At 40.5% G+C, this 18,890-nt stretch overlaps 1 protein-coding gene and 1 non-coding gene across 2 annotated transcripts in view; one reads left to right on the forward strand and one right to left on the reverse strand.

The window, feature by feature from the left end:
• The window catches only part of Lrmda (leucine rich melanocyte differentiation associated), a 1,059,497-nt gene that overhangs the window by 427,688 nt on the left and 612,919 nt on the right, over positions 1 to 18,890 (reverse strand).
• On the forward strand, positions 12,270 to 12,376 carry LOC120097295 (U6 spliceosomal RNA). Its single transcript, XR_015639189.1, has one exon. It is a non-coding gene; the product is annotated as a U6 spliceosomal RNA (small nuclear RNA).

Genomic DNA, 18,890 nt, shown 5'->3' on the forward strand with positions numbered 1-18,890 from the left:
CAGGAGACACAAGGAAAAACTCAGTGTTGGCATCAAATGACCACAGGAACCTCAGGCAGAAGATGCTGTGTTGTGAAATTCATGCTCTTCCTCCCCAGTGAGAACAAAGGCAACTGAAATATATTTGCAAGACAAAAGTCTTTTCCCTTAGTAATATAAGGTCGAAGTGACTTTTAAAGGACATTTTGAAAAAGCAACTCCATCCTCTAGCGTTATGAGACGATTGAGCTAAGTTCTGGTTTGTCTTCCTGTATTCCAATAGGCTAGATTTTATTTCCTCCCCTTTGCTCATTATCTTCTTTCCTTCTCCTAGTCCTTGAGCAACTTTTTGACTTAGAAATTTTATTATCAAGATTTTCTTTTTCTCAACCTATGTTGGTCTTTTTTTTAATGCTGTGATAAAATACCTCAGATAAAACAGCTAGAGGAAGAAAAGATTTGTTTGACTCAAAGTTTCAGAGCCTTCAGTTCATGGTTGTTTGCTCTCATCCCTATGGATCTGTAGTTGTGCAGAGAGCATCATGGGGATAAGTGTGGCAGAGCAGAATGGCTCCCATCATGGTAGCTGGGAAGCATAGAAAGAGACAAAGAGGGGACCTAGAACAAGGTGTAGACCCAAATAACACCTCCTACCATGATTCATGTCTTCCAATCAGGCCATATCCTCCATAGTCTCTATCACCATCCAATAGTCTATTAAAGTATATGTCTATCAATGGTTTAATCCATTGACTAAAGCCAAAGTCTTCATGATCCAATCACTGAGAAGTTTGGCACCAAGCCTTCAACACATGAGCATTTTAGGGGACACTCCATATTGAAACCTCAAGAGACGTGATGTCAGCAACCATCAAACAATCAAACATAAACCTTTCATCTAACTATATGGATACTTCAGTTTGACCAGTTAATTATTACTCAGGGTTCACTAGAGGAGCAGCACTTATAGGATAGATAGATAGATAGATAGATAGATAGATAGATAGATAGATAGATAGATAGATAGATAGATAGTAGATAGATAGGAAAGAAGGAAAGAAGGAAGGAAGGAAGGAAGGAAGGAAGGAAGGAAGGAAGGAAGGAAGGAAGGAATTTATTAGAATGTGGTCCATCTAGTCCAACAATGGCTGCCCACCATTGCAAGATGCAGTCAGGTCTACAAGCAAGGATAGCCATCATGAATCACTTGAAGTCATTCAAGGAACTCAGAATGGCTGAGTGGCCCTTTCCAGGAGAGCTCTAATGCTTGTCACAGAAAGACCCAAATAAGCCCAGCATTCTATGATTTTTTTTTCTTCAGAGCCTGTCTTAGGGTTTCTGTAGCTGTGAAAAGACACTGTGACCACAGTAACTCTAATAAAGGAAAAGTTTAATTGGAGATGGCTTACAGTTCAGAGATTTAGTTCAGAGATCATCATGGCAGGATCAGAGGGAGCATGGTGGCATGTAGTCAGACACGTTGCTGTAGGACTAGCTGAGAGTTTTGCATTGTGATCTACAAGCAGCAAGAAAAGACTGCCATATTGGGCATGTCTTAAGCATCTAACACCTCAGAGCCCAGACTTCAGTGATTTACCTTCTCCAACAAACACCTCCTTGTAGTGCCATTCCCTATAGGTCTATGGAAACCGCTGCAGAGTCCAATCTAAAATCAGAAAGCACTCACTCTAAAATGTTTGTTTTGAAAGCTTTTGTCCATCTGATTCTAATAGAACATGCTTAACAACAAAACTAAAATGAGTAAGAGTAAAATGGCACATACAGAAAGAAAGATAGCAGAAAAACACTTTGAAAAGATCAAAGTAGGGAGACTTTTTATTTTATTTTTATTATATTTTACTTTATTAGAAAATGTCCTAGGAGTATTTTTATATCATTAATATATTTTATATCATTTTTTAGTCAAATCCAATCACACAGACTGATATACTTAATAAGGTTTAGATAGGTGGATAGATGGATGGATGGGTGAATGAATGAATGAATGAATGGAATATAATAGATTGATAGGGAAAAGAGATAGGAGATCAGCTAGATGGTAGATGAGTGGGTAAGTGGAGGGATGGGTGAATGAATTAGAAGTCTTGAAACATTGAGGCTATGATTCTTAAAAATGAAAACCGAGTGACAAATAAGACCTTCCCTCAACAAGAAGACTTGTACTTAAGACTCCTTTGGACATTTTGGGAGAATGAGGAGAGAGTGTGATGTGTGGCAACATTCTCACATTCTGACACATACCTTGAATCTTTTCAACCTTCTAGTGAATTACAGTTTCTATGAGTTTCATGAGCTTATAATTTCTGGTGTTGCTATTCATATATATGTTCAATGTGTGTGTGTGTGTGTGTGTGTGTGTGTGTGTGTGTGTGTGTGTGTGTGTAAATAGCCACCAAAACTTGGGACTAAGGCAGATAATAGAAATAAGAAGACAAGTTCCATTCACCTGAACCAAGATTTCCAAAGTGAGAAAGCCCTAACCCTTTATTTTTTGTAGCTTGGTACATAAATCCTGGGTTTGGATTATTTCATTTTCAGACATGTCTCTAAAACACTCTCAATCTTGAAGCTCCATTCATATTTATTTCTCCTTTGTTCTCTGGGTGACAGTGTTATTGAAGCTTGACAAGCTAAAAAGTACCCTCCCCTGACTCCCCTGGAAACTGGACGATCTTAAAAAACTTCCTTTAGCCACAAAAAAGTCTCTTTCTTTTTAAAGACCAAAATATTGTCCCCTAAGTCTGGAACCTAAATGATCAGATCATAAATAAATGCAACCTCCCAGTAAAGACCAGGAAACCATGACCTTGAATATTCTACTTACTTCCTTCTGCCTGGTATGAGCTTACCCCAAATAGAGAAGGAATCTGTCTTGGTTCATTTTTTGAGTATGATTTTTTTCTTCCCAGTGGTCATGGATACCATAAATTGCTATTAGCCATGACAAAGACAGATAACCTGCCCTATGGGAGAGTGAGAGTACAAAAATCTGAACTTGCTGTCATTCTTTTTATGGCTTGAAGACCTTCTCCTGTCTGTGGTGCATCTCAAAAGCTCACCCGGCTACATAGCTTGTTTTGAATAAAAGTGACATAAAATAGATCATCTTTATTTTTCTTCTCTTTGAGAAGCAGTTGGCTTCACTGGGCTCCTGGAAGAGGGATGGAGCCAGGTCTGAAATTCAAGTATGGTCAATAGAACCAGTACACGAAAATGCTTGCCTCTACTTCTCTCTCCACCCTTAGCCCATGCTTTGGGGTGATTGGGGCAAAAGAGACACCATTCTGTCCTATGTAAAACCAAGCTCCAGCGGTTTGAAAATGGGATCTGAGGCAATCTGAACACATAAGGGGTATATCCTTATCTCAAGGGCATGTCAGTACCTCCCGTGAGTACAAAAGAACTCTGGGTAACCCAGAACATAAAGAAGAGTAAGCTGGGTCCTGGACTATGTCAGTCTCCATTGGGCAGGTTCAGAAACATCAAGAGGCAATGCATTTAATTCTGATGCAGACATATCTATTTGTGTGGAAAACACCATCAGCTTTACCTCTGAGGCTTCCATTCTCTTAACAGAACCTTGAATGTCAGATGCCATAGTAGTCCTGAAAATGCTCTCCCAAAGTTAGTGTTTGCCTTTTCTCCTGTGTGTGTATTTGTCTTCTGTCAATGATCAGATGGCTCTGGTTATGAGTACCCTTGTTTACTCTTCTATTTTATTCCACTATGTCTGCTTTTGTGCTGGTGCCATAGTGCTTTTGTTACTACAACTCCATAGTATATCTTGAAGTATGGAGTAGCAATCTCACTTGTCTTATTCTTTTTGCTCATGATTGCTTTAACTATCCAGGGTCTTTTTGGTTCCACATGTATTTTAGGATTTTTTTCCATATTTCTGTGAAGAATGTTGTGTGTGTTCTAATTAGATTTGCATTGAATATGCAAATTGCTTTTGATCACCTGGTTATTTTTTTTTTAATTTTAATTCTACCGATCCATGAACACAGTATATTTTTCCCGTTTTCTAGAAAATTTCTCAGTCTGTCTGCAGAGATTTGAAGTTATCATTGTAGAGGCCTTTCATCTCCTTGGTTAGATTTATTACAAGATATTTTATTGTCGTTGATGCTATTGTAAACCAGAGGGTACCTGTGATCTTTGTTGATGTGTGTTTTGTACCCTGGCATTTTGCTGAAATTGTCAATTGTTTCTAGAAGTTTTCTGGTGGAATATTCAGAATCTTTTATGTATAATATTATATCACCTACAGATAGGAATAACTTTACTTTTACTTTTCCTATTTGTGGCCCTGTAATGTATTTTGCTTTATTGCTCTAGTTAGTCCTTCTGACACTATATCAAGAAGTATTTGTGGGCGATCCTGAGCAGCCCTGTCTCAATCCTCATCTTAATGCCCTTACTCGAGCTTTTCTCCACTTAGAATTATGTTGGCTGTGGGTTTGCCATTCTTCACGGAAATAAAAAATAATCCTAGGATACGTAGAAAACCAGAAAGGACCCCAGAGAGTAAAAGCAATCTTGAACAAAAAGAAGAATACTAGTGGGATTGCTATCACAGAAGTCCCACAGCAAATAAGTTTCCAAGAAACCAGATTGCAAAACCCTAAACCCTGTGCCCTTTAGCATATCACCTTGGCATTCCTGCACAGTTTCCAGTGAAAGCTTCTACGGTACTGCTGGGGGTCTCAGGGCTGACCTGGATGAGTGGGTGAGGGTCTATGCTGGGGCCAGGCCACAAAGCCATGGATCGACTCTCAGAATTCATTAAACTCAGAAACTTTGCCCATGTAATACACGGTAAAGTTGAGGCCGGGAGGAGATGTGCAGCTCACCCATGATTCTCAGTAAGGTGACTGCAGAATGGGGTATAACCTGAGTGCTCAGTGGTACAGAGTTCACCAAGCATGTTCACGTCTGCTGGGAGGGAGTCACTGAAGCTATTATTCACTTTGTAGGACTGACACAACAAATAACACAGATTAGATGGCTTCACTAACACAAATCTATTTTCTCTTGAGCTACACACTCAAGATCAAGGTGTTATTCCTTTGCTTCCTCTTCCAATGGTAGTCCCTCTGTGTCCAGGAAGATCCTGGTGTCACTCTGTGTACCTTAGTCTCCCTTCATATCAGGATGCAAGGCAGACTGGGCTAGTATAATCCTTGCAGCCTTGTTTGAACTCCATCCATTCTTCAAAGTCCCACATCCCATTCCGAGGTCCTGAGAATGCAAGATTCAGCATGCAGTTAGGGATATACATGTTAAAATCCCCCAGAAGTCTCATTTTTCAGACTCTTATTCAGATAAAGATGCTTAGTCCCCTAAATTCTGGACCACAGGAGACAGGTAGAAGTGTTGCATGTCATTTAAGATAAGATCAGTGAATTTCACACAATCTTCCACACTCTCAATCTTGCTCCAGCAAGAGTCCAGTGAAGGACCCCATGGAAAAAGAAAAATGAGGATTCACTGTACACAAAGAGCCTAGATTCCCTGACTAGTCAGACACACCCCTCATTCTCCACCTAGGAATTTTCAGTGGCCTGGAGCCAATCATACTGCCAAGATCCAGGCAACATTTGTTTTAGTAGTCTTTCCTGACTAATACCCTCAACTTACCAACTAATAATCTTTCTATCACACATCATAACAGGAAATTTTAGACTAACACCAGTTCACCAATGAGTAATCTAGGTAGGCTGTGAAGAGAGAGAAGAGAGAGAGAGAGAGCGAGAGCGAGAGAGAGAGGGAGAGAGAGAGAGAGAGAGAGATGGAAGACGTACCTTTCCTTCTTAGAGTACCAGGTATCTTAGAGTACACAGTCTCCAGAAACCTTCCCTGACTTTCCAGCCCCTCTTCCCAATAAAGGCTAGTAACCAGGAGGAGAAGGAAAAGTGGAGATAATAATGATCCCTTTCTTATTTAAACAGGCCATTTTTCTTCCAAATAATGTATTTTTGTCAGCTCAAATATCCCCCTTTGATAGAAACCTGAAAATAATTAGCCCTAATAGCGCTGCTGTGAATAACACTGCACAAGGAGGAGGTAGCTCTTAATAGGAGCCTTCCACTCCCAACCAAGTCACCTCCTCGGCCCCCCTTCCTGCCAAAAGAAATGTAACAAGGAAAAGATTATAGGTTCAGAACCACTCGGGGAGAAATATATATTTGGAATGAATGCATGAAATCCTTTAAAAACAGCACATGCTGAAGACGTTGCGTTTAGTTTGATTTGCTTTCCAAATCACACAGGCTGCACAGTTGCAAACAATGTTTAAACAAGTATCACCCCTGAGAAGTGTGGAGAGATTTAAGAGAAATAAAAGCAAGATCAGCCAGCCTGTAATCTTCTTTTCTCTTTTTTCCTCCCCAAAGCTGCATTAAATTGCCTATTGAGAACAATAACATATTTGTGCTTTTATAGGTAGAATGATTGGTATTATGCAAAGATTTGGCTAACAGTCTGAAGGCACATTCACACTGATCAGGACTGCATGCTGTTAATAATTTTCAGGATGCTCAGGGGAACCCATAATTCCCTTGGACTACAACTTAGCAGGTCAATGTGTGCTGTGTAGGAGCACCTACAGAGCCTAAGCCCATGGTTGCAGAGCCTTACCAGCCAATAAGACTCCAGAAAACCTGCTGAAAAGAGGGTCTTGAAGTATTAAGCATAATTCAAGACTCACTTCTCTCAAACCTTGTTGGGTGAGATGTCTCACCTGAAACAGACCATCAATTTGAAAAGTAGCACCTTGGATTTTAACGTAGCACCTAAGGTTCATAGAGTTACATCCTGCATTCCAGCGGGCATGAGGATGTTAAGTGACTCTAGGTAAATGCCTTCAAAGAAGCACGCATGAACATACACACAGACATACACACGGATCTTGACATACAACTACCAGCATTGTGCATAATACTAAAATCCAGAAACAAGAGAACCGTGGGATGGTAATTGATCATTCACAGATCAAATCTGACAGAGAACTGCACAGTTTGTGCTAGGGATAGATGGAAGGATAGTGAGAAAAGTGTGAGTTGGAAAATGAAGTTTACAGTTTTTAATATACAAAAACCAGGAGGGGGCAAGAGGGGGGAAATGAATGGTTGTATAGTTGGTCTGTGGGGAGTGGATAGAAATGATTCCTTGTTAATGTCTGTCTTGGTTAGAGTTTATTTCTGTGCAAAGACATCATTACCACAGTAACTGGGCCTGGATTACACGTCAGAGGTTAAGTCTATTGTCATTATGGTGGGAAACATGGTGTCACGCAGGGAGACATAGTGCTAGAAAAGTAGCTGACAGTTCTACACCCTCATCAGCAGGCAGCAGGGAGAGAGAGTCTGCCGCTGGGCCTGCCTTGAGTTTCTGAAATCTCAAAACCCACACCAGTAACACACTTCCTCTGAGTAGGTCACACCTAATCTAACAAGGCCGCATGTCCTAATCCTTTCAAATAATACCACTCCCTATGGGCCATTTTCATCCTAACCACCCACAATATCCCTTAATAGGATCATAATACTGTTTTTTAAAATGTATAAAAATAAAATAAAACGAAATGGTACCTTGGTCTCTTAATCTGAGTACCACACAGATGTCTGTGATCCAAAATTCACAGGTAGGTCGGAATGTAACTCCCAACCCCCATTTTTAAAAAGTTATGTATCTGTCCTGGAAACAAGTTTGTGGATTGGGTTATTATTTGGCCGTGTAGACAAACACTGCCAGAACATGTCCTGGCAAGCTAGCTGTTCTAGGTGGGACATGGAATAGCATGTTGTCCACAGATGTGCAAAGATACAGAGCCTGGGAGTCCTACCTAAGAGATGCTGCTGACAAAGCTACACATGCAGGAGCAGCAGCCAAAGCACTGAAAATTCTCTTATAGCAACACCTCAAATTTTCCAAACACAAAGGCAAGAACAAACAACACGGAGCAGTTCACATCCATCTCTAAGAACAAGGAGGAACTGAGCCTCGAGTCATGGAGCCTGAGAACCAGCGTGTCCTTCTATGGTTTGCAACATGCCTTTGAGAGGTGACCGAGGGTCATATCCTCCAAAGCATCCCATAAAGATGCCATTGAGCCCGAGTGAAGGGCTCAACTTTCCTAAGTGCTTCTGGGACTCTGAAAAGATTGTCAAGGAAAATCTGGCCTAAATCAACTCATTAACAACAAAAAGAGCTTTCAAAGAATTGATCTTTAAAAACTTATTAAAAATTTATTTTATTTGTTTATGTGTGTGTGTGCATGTACATATGGGTGTATGTGACCATGAGTGTATGTATCACACTCCTGTGATATTATCTGGTCCCTCAGAGCTGAAGCCTCAGGTATTTGTGGAGTATCTGGCTTGATAAATGGGTACTGGGACCTAAACTCCAGTCTTTATATTATTGCCTAGCCAATGTTCTTAATCTCTGTGTCACCTCTCCGGCCCCTAACAGTTGTTTAGTTTTTTAACTGACCCACTACTATGGGCTATGTTTCTTATTATCGACATATATCTATCTGGCAGATGGGACTGTTGCCACCATGACACAGCTCAAAGTCAGAGAAATGGGGGACTTGTCCAAGGTCACCTTTAACTGCTGGCAAGGGAGCTGAATACCAGTGACTCTCAGCACAGCTACTCTCACTCTCTGACACACTTTGGGGACTGAGCACGGAATGCTTTTGCACAGGGTCTATAATTAGTTGTCTGGTCCCAGTTGCTAGCAGGGTAAACAACGTCTGATAAACCCACAGCGCTGTAAGTATTTATTACACTGCAACCCAGCTGCCAACTGCCTAACCATTTTAATAAAAAGCTATTTTCTAAGGTTTATGTTTTATTGCGTGTATGACTCCCTTATTGGTTAGCATTTTGGAGTTGTGGAAAAGGTTATGAATTTAGAAACTGGCTGCATTCATATCATATTTAAAACTTAATGCTATTTTATTAAAGACATATGGGCCTCTAAAGTACACATATTAAATGTCATGTAAGAAAAGTAGCAGTTTAAATCATGGTCAAGTTCATTTTTGACGTGACTCCTGAGGCTTCCCAAGATCTGAACTATTTCTTTGTAAATCTGGCAGTTTAACCACACTCATAAATCACTTTCAAAGTGTATTATTTCTTAATTTTACTGCATTAGAGAGTGTTTGGCCTACACAGTGAACTGTTTGTAGCAGTTATATGAACAAAGTTGCACATTAATCCCACAGTGCTTGGAAGAAGAGGGAGAGGGAGAAGTTTTTCTCCCAGGGTCAGTTTTCTTCCCACTGAACATTTTTCTCTGTACAAACACAGTCCCTGCTCTTCCTGCTCAGCCCCTCTTATCCACACACAAGTTGCAATTTGGCCACGGAGTTGATCTCAATACAAGGAAGAAACGAATCCTTTGTAACTTAATCTTTTCCCAAACAGCCCATGACTAAAAATTAGAATGCATGTAGAAATCTGCTTTTTTTTACACATTATACTGAGCAGATACATTTTTTTTAAATGTGGTTTTATGTAATTCAGCTCTTGGCTGTTCTGTAATTATCCCAAGATCTGATATCTCTCTGATATCTCCACCCTGGGTTTCAAAGTCCTTCTAAAGATGAGATAATATTCTTTGGACATGGGTAATAACCCCCCAACTTCACTCCCCAGCCTTTTCTATTCTGCTTTGTGGCTGAAGGGAGCCTAATCCCAGTGACAGATTCCAGGATCTAAACCTCAGCCTTGACGTCCAGATTTGCCAAGGGAGTTGGAGGGGGATTAGGAGAGTTGAGACCAAGGTCATCCAAATGAAAGGGCTTAAGGGCTTACTTCTGCATCAGGCATCCTTCTGCTGAGCTGAGGCTGTGAAGAGACTTCGCTACAGCTGTCCTGACTACCAAGACTGTATCATTTCAAGTGTATCTGTGACCCTGGAGCCTCTTCCTTTGTCTGTTCTACACTAAACCTTGAATACTTCCTTGGGCCTGGATCCTTCTCTCCACAATTCTCCTCTCATATTCAGGAAATAGATGCTCAGTTAAAGCCTTGCAAATTATTGCCTAAAACATAAACCTTAGTAAACTCAGTGAAGCAGGGTGGGAGAAGGGATTATGCTCTCTCTATTGGGGGCTGAAATGTGTCCTATTCATATTCACTTAATCAAATCTAAAAAATCCAACACAACTGGGTTTAGAAACATAGCCCCCAGGAGATCATTAAGGTTAAATAAAGACTTGATCATGTAGTTTATAAGAACAGAAAAGATATCATTTTGGTTTTTTCCACATCTAGACCCAAGGAATAAGAGAGCCAGCACCTGAACCAAACCATGTTAGCATACTAATCCTAAAATTCTTGCACTGCGAGAATTCTAGCACAGGTTTATTTGGCCTCTTGAGTTTGAGGCATTTTGTTACAGCATCTGAGCTGACTGATACATATCCCAACATCTATTGTAAACCAAAACTATCTTCTTTATGTCATTTCACAGAGTATTTTAAGATGGTGTAGCTAAGAGCATTAGCTGTCAGTCTCTATGCACCCAAAACAGTCCCAGTGCTATATACAGCTTCTATAGCTTTGTCCTTAGAACAGACTGGAGGACACGTTGCAACTCCTGCCTTCACAGTGGAAAGACAGATAGCAGGAGGTACAGGTTCAGCCTATATTCCAGCCTATATTCTTGAGCATAATCCCAAAATTTGGAGTATCAGCACCTTCTACAGGGAACAGCAAGTCCAACAGGGGTTCACAGACATGTGAGGAATGGTAGGTATTTTGTGGAGTACAACAAATATGGTATGTTTAGATTGTAAACCTTCCCCAAAGAACAGCTGGAGACAACATCTTGAACCATGTCAGGAATAAAAACAAAAGCTAAGTATGTCGGAAGAATGAGTAAATGGTGACAAATAAAATATAGGAGAGATCACCCACCCAGAGATCCTCCAGGACACTCCAGAGTGCCTAATAACAACAACAAAGCAAGAGGTGGCACATGTACATTTCACTCATGAGTTGAAAGGCTCTTTGAGTACAAGCCTCACTTAAAAATTCCATACATCAACAAGAAACTATAAATATATATACATATATATGTATATATACACATATATATGTGTGTGTGTATGTTTGTATATATGTATGTACATATGCACATACATATACATGCATGCATACATATGGAGCCTAGACAGAGAGCATTAACTTGCTGTTGAAAAGAAATAATGAGTTCTAATTCAGGTAATGTAGCTCAAAATTTACTGCCATATTTTAAAGTGCTCATGAAAAATGAAATTATCCTAAAGCTCCCTTGGTGAAAAGGCTGAGTGAAATCGCCGGCACTGACAATGGCACTGAGCCTGGCTCAATTAAGATCAAAGGAGCAGAGGACTGTGCATTACTGATGACGCCCTGCCTGTTTGATCCCCTAAGATGCTCTGTGTAAGACACCGAGGAGGAATGAAAGAGCAAAGTGTCCCAACAGTGTTTGGGGCCACATGGGAAGGCCTGCCCTACTATGCTATCGATATGCCATTTGTCATAATCCAAGTGACAGAGAAGATACATATGGATGGAAGAAAGTGTACTTGAGTCCCTTAGAGTAGTCTGAACTGACAGTCAAAATGGTGGCAGACAAAAAATACTTCCTGGGTGCAGGGCTAATAACAGTTTCCAAGCTGGATCTAAAGGTGTGTATAAATGTCGACATTTTTCAAATTTTTAGGTGGAAAAAACAAGTTCTAATCCTCCTGAATGCAACTTTTAGGGTAAAGAATGCCTCTAAGGTAAAGGTACCTCATTTTATCTGACTGGAAATTGGACTTTTTTTTCCTTCTGAATATCTAGCACTCAATAAACCAAATGTTTAAGGAAAGGAATACCATCATTTTTCTCTTTCTTTGCTCTGTTTCTTACTTTCTTTCCTCCCCCCTCCCTCTGACAAATGGTTTCTCTGTGTAGACCTGGCTGTCCTCAAACCCTCCCTGTAGACCAATCTGCAGATCTTAAGCTCAGAGATGTGCCTGCCTCTGCCTCCCAAGTGTTGGGCTTAAACACTATTTAAACACTTAAACTTCCCGCTACTTAACTGAAATTTATCTGCTGAGCAAAATTCCCTCTACACACACACACACACACACACACACACACACACACACACACAAAGAGTGAGAGAGAGAGAAAGACAGAAAAAGAGACAGAGACAGAGACAGAGAGACAGAGACAGACAGAGAAAGAGACAGACAGAGACAGAGACAGAAAAAGAGAGTGCTTGCTTCGGCAGCACATATACTAAAATTGGAACGATACAGAGAAGATTAGCATGGCCCCTGCGCAAGGATGACACGCAAAGTCGTGAAGCGTTCCATATTTTTTTAACGGATATTTATAGAACATTCTATCCGAAAGCAAAAGGATATACCTTCTTCTCAGCTCCTCATGGTACTTTCTCCAAAATTGACCATATAATTGGTCAAAAAACGGGCCTCAACAGGTACAGAAAGATAGAAATAATCCCATGCGTGCTATCGGACCACCACGGCCTAAAACTGGTCTTCAATAACAATAAGGGAAGAATGCCCACATATACGTGGAAATTGAACAATGCTCTACTCAATGATAACCTGGTCAAGGAAGAAATAAAGAAAGAAATTAAAAACTTTTTAGAATTTAATGAAAATGAAGATACAACATACCCAAACTTATGGGACACAATGAAAGCTGTGCTAAGAGGAAAACTCATAGCGCTGAGTGCCTGCAGAAAGAAACAGGAAAGAGCATATGTCAGCAGCTTGACAGCACACCTAAAAGCTCTAGAACAAAAAGAAGCAAATACACCCAGGAGGAGTAGAAGGCAGGAAATAATCAAACTCAGAGCTGAAATCAACCAAGTAGAAACAAAAAGGACCATAGAAAGAATCAACAGAACCAAAAGTTGGTTCTTTGAGAAAATCAACAAGATAGATAAACCCTTAGCCAGACTAACGAGAGGACACAGAGAGTGCGTCCAAATTAACAAAATCAGAAATGAAAAGGGAGACATAACTACAGATTCAGAGGAAATTCAAAAAATCATCAGATCTTACTATAAAAACCTATATTCAACAAAACTTGAAAATCTTCAGGAAATGGACAATTTCCTAGACAGATACCAGGTATCGAAGTTAAATCAGGAACAGATAAACCAGTTAAACAACCCCATAACTCCTAAGGAAATAGAAGCAGTCATTAAAGGTCTGCCAACCAAAAAGAGCCCAGGTCCAGACGGGTTTAGTGCAGAATTCTATCAAACCTTCATAGAAGACCTCATACCAATATTATCCAAACTATTCCACAAAATTGAAACAGATGGAGCACTACCGAATTCCTTCTACGAAGCCACAATTACTCTTATACCTAAACCACACAAAGACACAACAAAGAAAGAGAACTTCAGACCAATTTCCCTTATGAATATCGATGCAAAAATACTCAATAAAATTCTGGCAAACCGAATTCAAGAGCACATCAAAACAATCATCCACCATGATCAAGTAGGCTTCATCCCAGGCATGCAGGGATGGTTTAATATACGGAAAACCATCAACGTGATCCATTATATAAACAAACTGAAAGAACAGAACCACATGATTATTTCATTAGATGCTGAGAAAGCATTTGACAAAATTCAACACCCCTTCATGATAAAAGTCCTGGAAAGAATAGGAATTCAAGGCCCATACCTAAACATAGTAAAAGCCATATACAGCAAACCAGTTGCTAACATTAAACTAAATGGAGAGAAACTTGAAGCAATCCCACTAAAATCAGGGACTAGACAAGGCTGCCCACTCTCTCCCTACTTATTCAATATAGTTCTTGAAGTTCTAGCCAGAGCAATCAGACAACAAAAGGAGATCAAGGGGATACAGATCGGAAAAGAAGAGGTCAAAATATCACTATTTGCAGATGACATGATAGTATATTTAAGTGATCCCAAAAGTTCCACCAGAGAACTACTAAAGCTGATAAACAACTTCAGCAAAGTGGCTGGGTATAAAATTAACTCAAATAAATCAGTTGCCTTCCTCTATACAAAAGAGAAACAAGCCGAGAAAGCAATTAGGGAAACGACACCCTTCATAATAGACCCAAATAATATAAAGTACCTCGGTGTGACTTTAACCAAGCAAGTAAAAGATCTGTACAATAAGAACTTCAAGACACTGAGGAAAGAAATTGAAGAAGACCTCAGAAGATGGAAAGATCTCCCATGCTCATGGATTGGCAGGATTAATTTAGTAAAAATGGCCATTTTACCAAAAGCAATCTACAGATTCAATGCAATCCCCATCAAAATACCAATCCAATTCTTCAAAGAGTTAGACAGAACAATTTGCAAATTCATCTGGAATAACAAAAAACCCAGGATAGCTAAAGCTATCCTCAACAATAAAAGGACTTCAGGGGGAATCACTATCCCTGAACTCAAGCAGTATTACAGAGCAATACTGATAAAAACTGCATGGTATTGGTACAGAGACAGACAGATAGACCAATGGAATAGAATTGAAGACCCAGAAATGAACCCACACACCTATGGTCACTTGATTTTTGACAAAGGAGCCAAAACCATCCAATGGAAAAAAGATAGCATTTTCAGCAAATGGTGCTGGTTCAACTGGAGGGCAACATGTAGAAGAATGCAGATCGATCCATGCTTATCACCCTGTACAAAGCTTAAGTCCAAGTGGATCAAGGACCTCCACATCAAAGCAGACACACTCAAACTAATAGAAGAAAAACTAGGGAAGCATCTGGAACACATGGGCACTGGAAAAAATTTCCTGAACAAAACACCAATGGCTTATGCTCTAAGATCAAGAATCGACAAATGGGATCTCATAAAACTGCAAAGCTTCTGTAAGGCAAAGGACACTGTGGTTAGGACAAAACGGCAACCAACAGATTGGGAAAAGATCTTTACCAATCCTACAACAGATAGAGGCCTTATATCCAAAATATACAAAGAACTCAAGAAGTTAGACCGCAGGGAAACAAATAACCCTATTAAAAAATGGGGTTCAGAGCTAAACAAAGAATTCACAGCTGAGGAATGCCGAATGGCTGAGAAACACCTAAAGAAATGTTCAACATCTTTAGTCATAAGGGAAATGCAAATCAAAAGAACCCTGAGATTTCACCTCACACCAGTGAGAATGGCTAAGATCAAAAACTCAGGTGACAGCAGATGCTGGCGAGGATGTGGAGAAAGAGGAACACTCCTCCATTGTTGGTGGGATTGCAGACTGGTAAAACCATTCTGGAAATCAGTCTGGAGGTTCCTCAGAAAATTGGACATTGAACTGCCTGAGGATCCAGCTATACCTCTCTTGGGCATATACCCAAAAGATGCCCCAACATATAAAAGAGACACGTGCTCCACTATGTTCATCGCAGCCTTATTTATAATAGCCAGAAAATGGAAAGAACCCAGATGCCCTTCAACAGAGGAATGGATACAGAAAATGTGGTACATCTACACAATGGAATATTACTCAGCTATCAAAAACAACGAGTTTATGAAATTCGTAGGCAAATGGTTGGAACTGGAAAACATCATCCTGAGTGAGCTAACCCAATCACAGAAAGACATACATGGTATGCACTCATTGATAAGTGGCTATTAGCCCAAATGCTTGAATTACCCTAGATCCCTAGAACAAACGAAACTCAAGACGGATGATCAAAATGTGAATGCTTCACTCCTTCTTTAAATGAGGAAAAAGAATACCCTTGGCTGGGAAGGGAGAGGCAAAGATTAAAACAGAGACTGAAGGAACACCCATTCAGAGCCTGCCCCACAGGTGGCCCATACATATACAGCCACCCAATTGGACAAGATGGATGAAGCAAAGAAGTGCAGACCGACAGGAGCCGGACGTAGATCGCTCCTGAGAGACACAGCCAGAATACAGCAAATACAGAGGCGAATGCCAGCAGCAAACCACTGAACTGAGAATAGGTCCCCCGTTGAAGGAATCAGAGAAAGAACTGGAAGAGCTTGAAGGGGCTCGAGACCCCAAAAGTACAACAATGTCAAGCAACCAGAGCTTCCAGGGACTAAGCCACTACCTAAATACTATACATGGACTGACCCTGGACTCTGACCCCATAGGTAGCAATGAATATCCTAGTAAGAGCACCAGTGGAAGGGGAAGCCCTGGGTCCTGCTAAGACTGAACCCCCAGTGAACTAGACTATGGGGGGAGGGCGGCAATGGGGGGAGGGTTGGGAGGGGGACACCCATAAGGAAGGGGAGGGGGGAGGGGGATGTTTGCCCGGAAACCGGGAAAGGGAATAACACTTGAAATGTATATAAGAAATACTCAAGTTAATAAAAAAAAAAATAAAAAATAAAAAAAAAGAAAAAGAAAAAAAAAGAGAGAGGAGAGACACAGATACAGAGAGAACCCTGAAAATCGCATTTTAAACTCTTTTCTTGCATACTTATTTAAGTGAATCAAGTTTCTGGGAATGTTGGGAAATCAACACAAGGACTCACACATGCCAAGCAAGTATTCTGACACTGAGCTGCATCTCGTGCCTGAGCCTGCTTTTTCTTCTTTTCCTTATACGTTTGGGAGGTCGGGGGTCTGGAAATAGAGCTCCGGTACCTTGAACATGCTAGGCAATCCCTCTATCTCTGAGACAGCCTCAACTTTTTGTTTTCAGCTTTACGCAGATGTTTCTTTTGATTGAGTTGGATACCCCAAGACCAACCTAGATCAGGCACTGTTGCATGCTATCCACCGACTTTGCTCAGGATTAAGACCCAAGTATCCCAGACCCTGTTGTGTCCTTCAGCTTTTGTGAGTTTTCTCCTCTATTTTTTTACCTTTCAACTTTTCTCAACCACTGGTAATAAAATATGATTTGGAAATAAGGAGAACTCCAGAATAGATGGGCCTCCTTCTTTATCTCCCATGCTAATGTGTTGCTAATATGCAGAAGCTAACACCCAACTATTAGCTTCAAAATGATGTCATGGACATAGAATGTCTTATCCATTCTGTAGATTTACCTGTCACATAAGAGGCTTGGTTATCTACAGGTCTAATTCCTACAATGTGATGTGTCCATGGACCATTTCCAAGCAAGATAGATCTCATATGTGCATGCATGCACACATACATACATACATACATACATACATACATACATACATACATATAGGCAAAACACTCACACATAAAATAAAAATAAATAGATCTCAAAGTATTTCAAAGAGTTGTCAGGCTGGCACTATGCACATGACAGATGTCCATGGTTCTTAATTTCCATCCTCATGACTAGCAATCACAGAAAGGAGAACCTGTCATAGCCAAGACTCATAAACTTAAATCCACTTCTTGATACATAGATCTCAGATCCTCTAGGGGAAAGAATCTTTTGAGCAAGAACAGGCCAAAAGCCTTTTGGGAATAGTGGGACTCATAGTCAGGACAGTCACTATGGTATCTCTGATACCATTGGCCTTCTTTTCATATTGGCCTCATCACCCGATCCTACATCCTCCCAATACTCACACACACACACACACACACACACACACACACACACACACACACACACACACACAACCACCCTCACCACCACTACCAATCTTTTCCATAATCCTAGACAGAGAAGGCTCTTAATTCCATCTTGTCGACCCCACTGGCTACCTAAGCACCAACACTAGGCTGCATACTCTCAGTTTCATGTGACCTCAAACCAGGTGACAAGCCCTGTTCAACACAAAGCTCTACTATTTCCTTTCCTCCCACACCCATGATCTCAAAGACCACACTGCTCAACCATTCCTGCCATGCCATCCTCACCCTCAGAGGAAGTCACAAACTTGGCCTAACATATGGAGCTTTCAATTGTCTGATTCCTCAGTTTCTGCATAGCCTATACTTGTCACCAAAGGGCTCAGAATGGACTCACAATATCAGGATGAAAAATCACACAGTTCACTTGCAGCCTTTGTTCTATTGTTCTCCCTGCTCTTTTGGTCCAACCTCTAGACCTATGCAGATCTGGTTTCTGAAACTTAAGATATAACAACTGAAAGATCTCAAGGTTTGAAGTTGACTGTCCTGAAGTGAGATACACAAGGGTAAATTCACAAGTTTCAGGGCATGGACAAACACAAGGAACACCTTCATCATCCCTCTGTTCCATGAATATGTAGATGTATGTAATTTCCAATTATCAGCTTCCTCAATTATAGATTGGAGACAGGGGAGGGGATGTTAAAGAGACATGTATTAAATAAATGCCTAGTTTGTAACTTAAATAGTTAATAAAAATACTCCAGTAGACAGTGACTACTGAGCAAAGCTATGTACTCTTTGAACTAACACCAAGAAACTTTCTATCCATTTACATAATGTACTACTGTGCAGCCGGGCAGCTCTTAGACAGGCCTTGCTATCTTAAGTAGCATCAGGAAGGCTGCAGGAGTTACAGAGTGCAGTCATCTCACTGAGTGGATGGGAAGATGAATCATTCAGATTCTTCAACCATACTCTGCTAAGCTCAGTCCTGTATAAGCATTCTGTCCATTAGCACAGGTCTACAGTAGACTAAAGGTTTTGCTTCCAGTTTATGGGTTGGATCTAGATTTGCTCAGTGTGCACCTCTTGTTATTTTCTTAGTTGATGGCAAACTTACAAAGGCAGTGAGTAGAAACACTTGCTTTAGGTCTTGACCTAGAATTGATAAGTTGTCACTTCTGTTCACATATCATTGGACAAAGCATTAATGCCAAGGTGAAGGTCAGTAAATAAGAGAAAGGCATTCTTCCCATACAGGAGTTTCCACAGCAAGGACAAAGATAAGGACACCATTGATTTTGGGCAG

This window comes from Rattus norvegicus, chromosome 15 (genome assembly GCF_021556685.1).
Source record: "Rattus norvegicus strain SHRSP/BbbUtx chromosome 15, alternate assembly SHRSP_T2T, whole genome shotgun sequence".
Classification (NCBI taxonomy): Eukaryota; Metazoa; Chordata; class Mammalia; order Rodentia; family Muridae; genus Rattus; species Rattus norvegicus.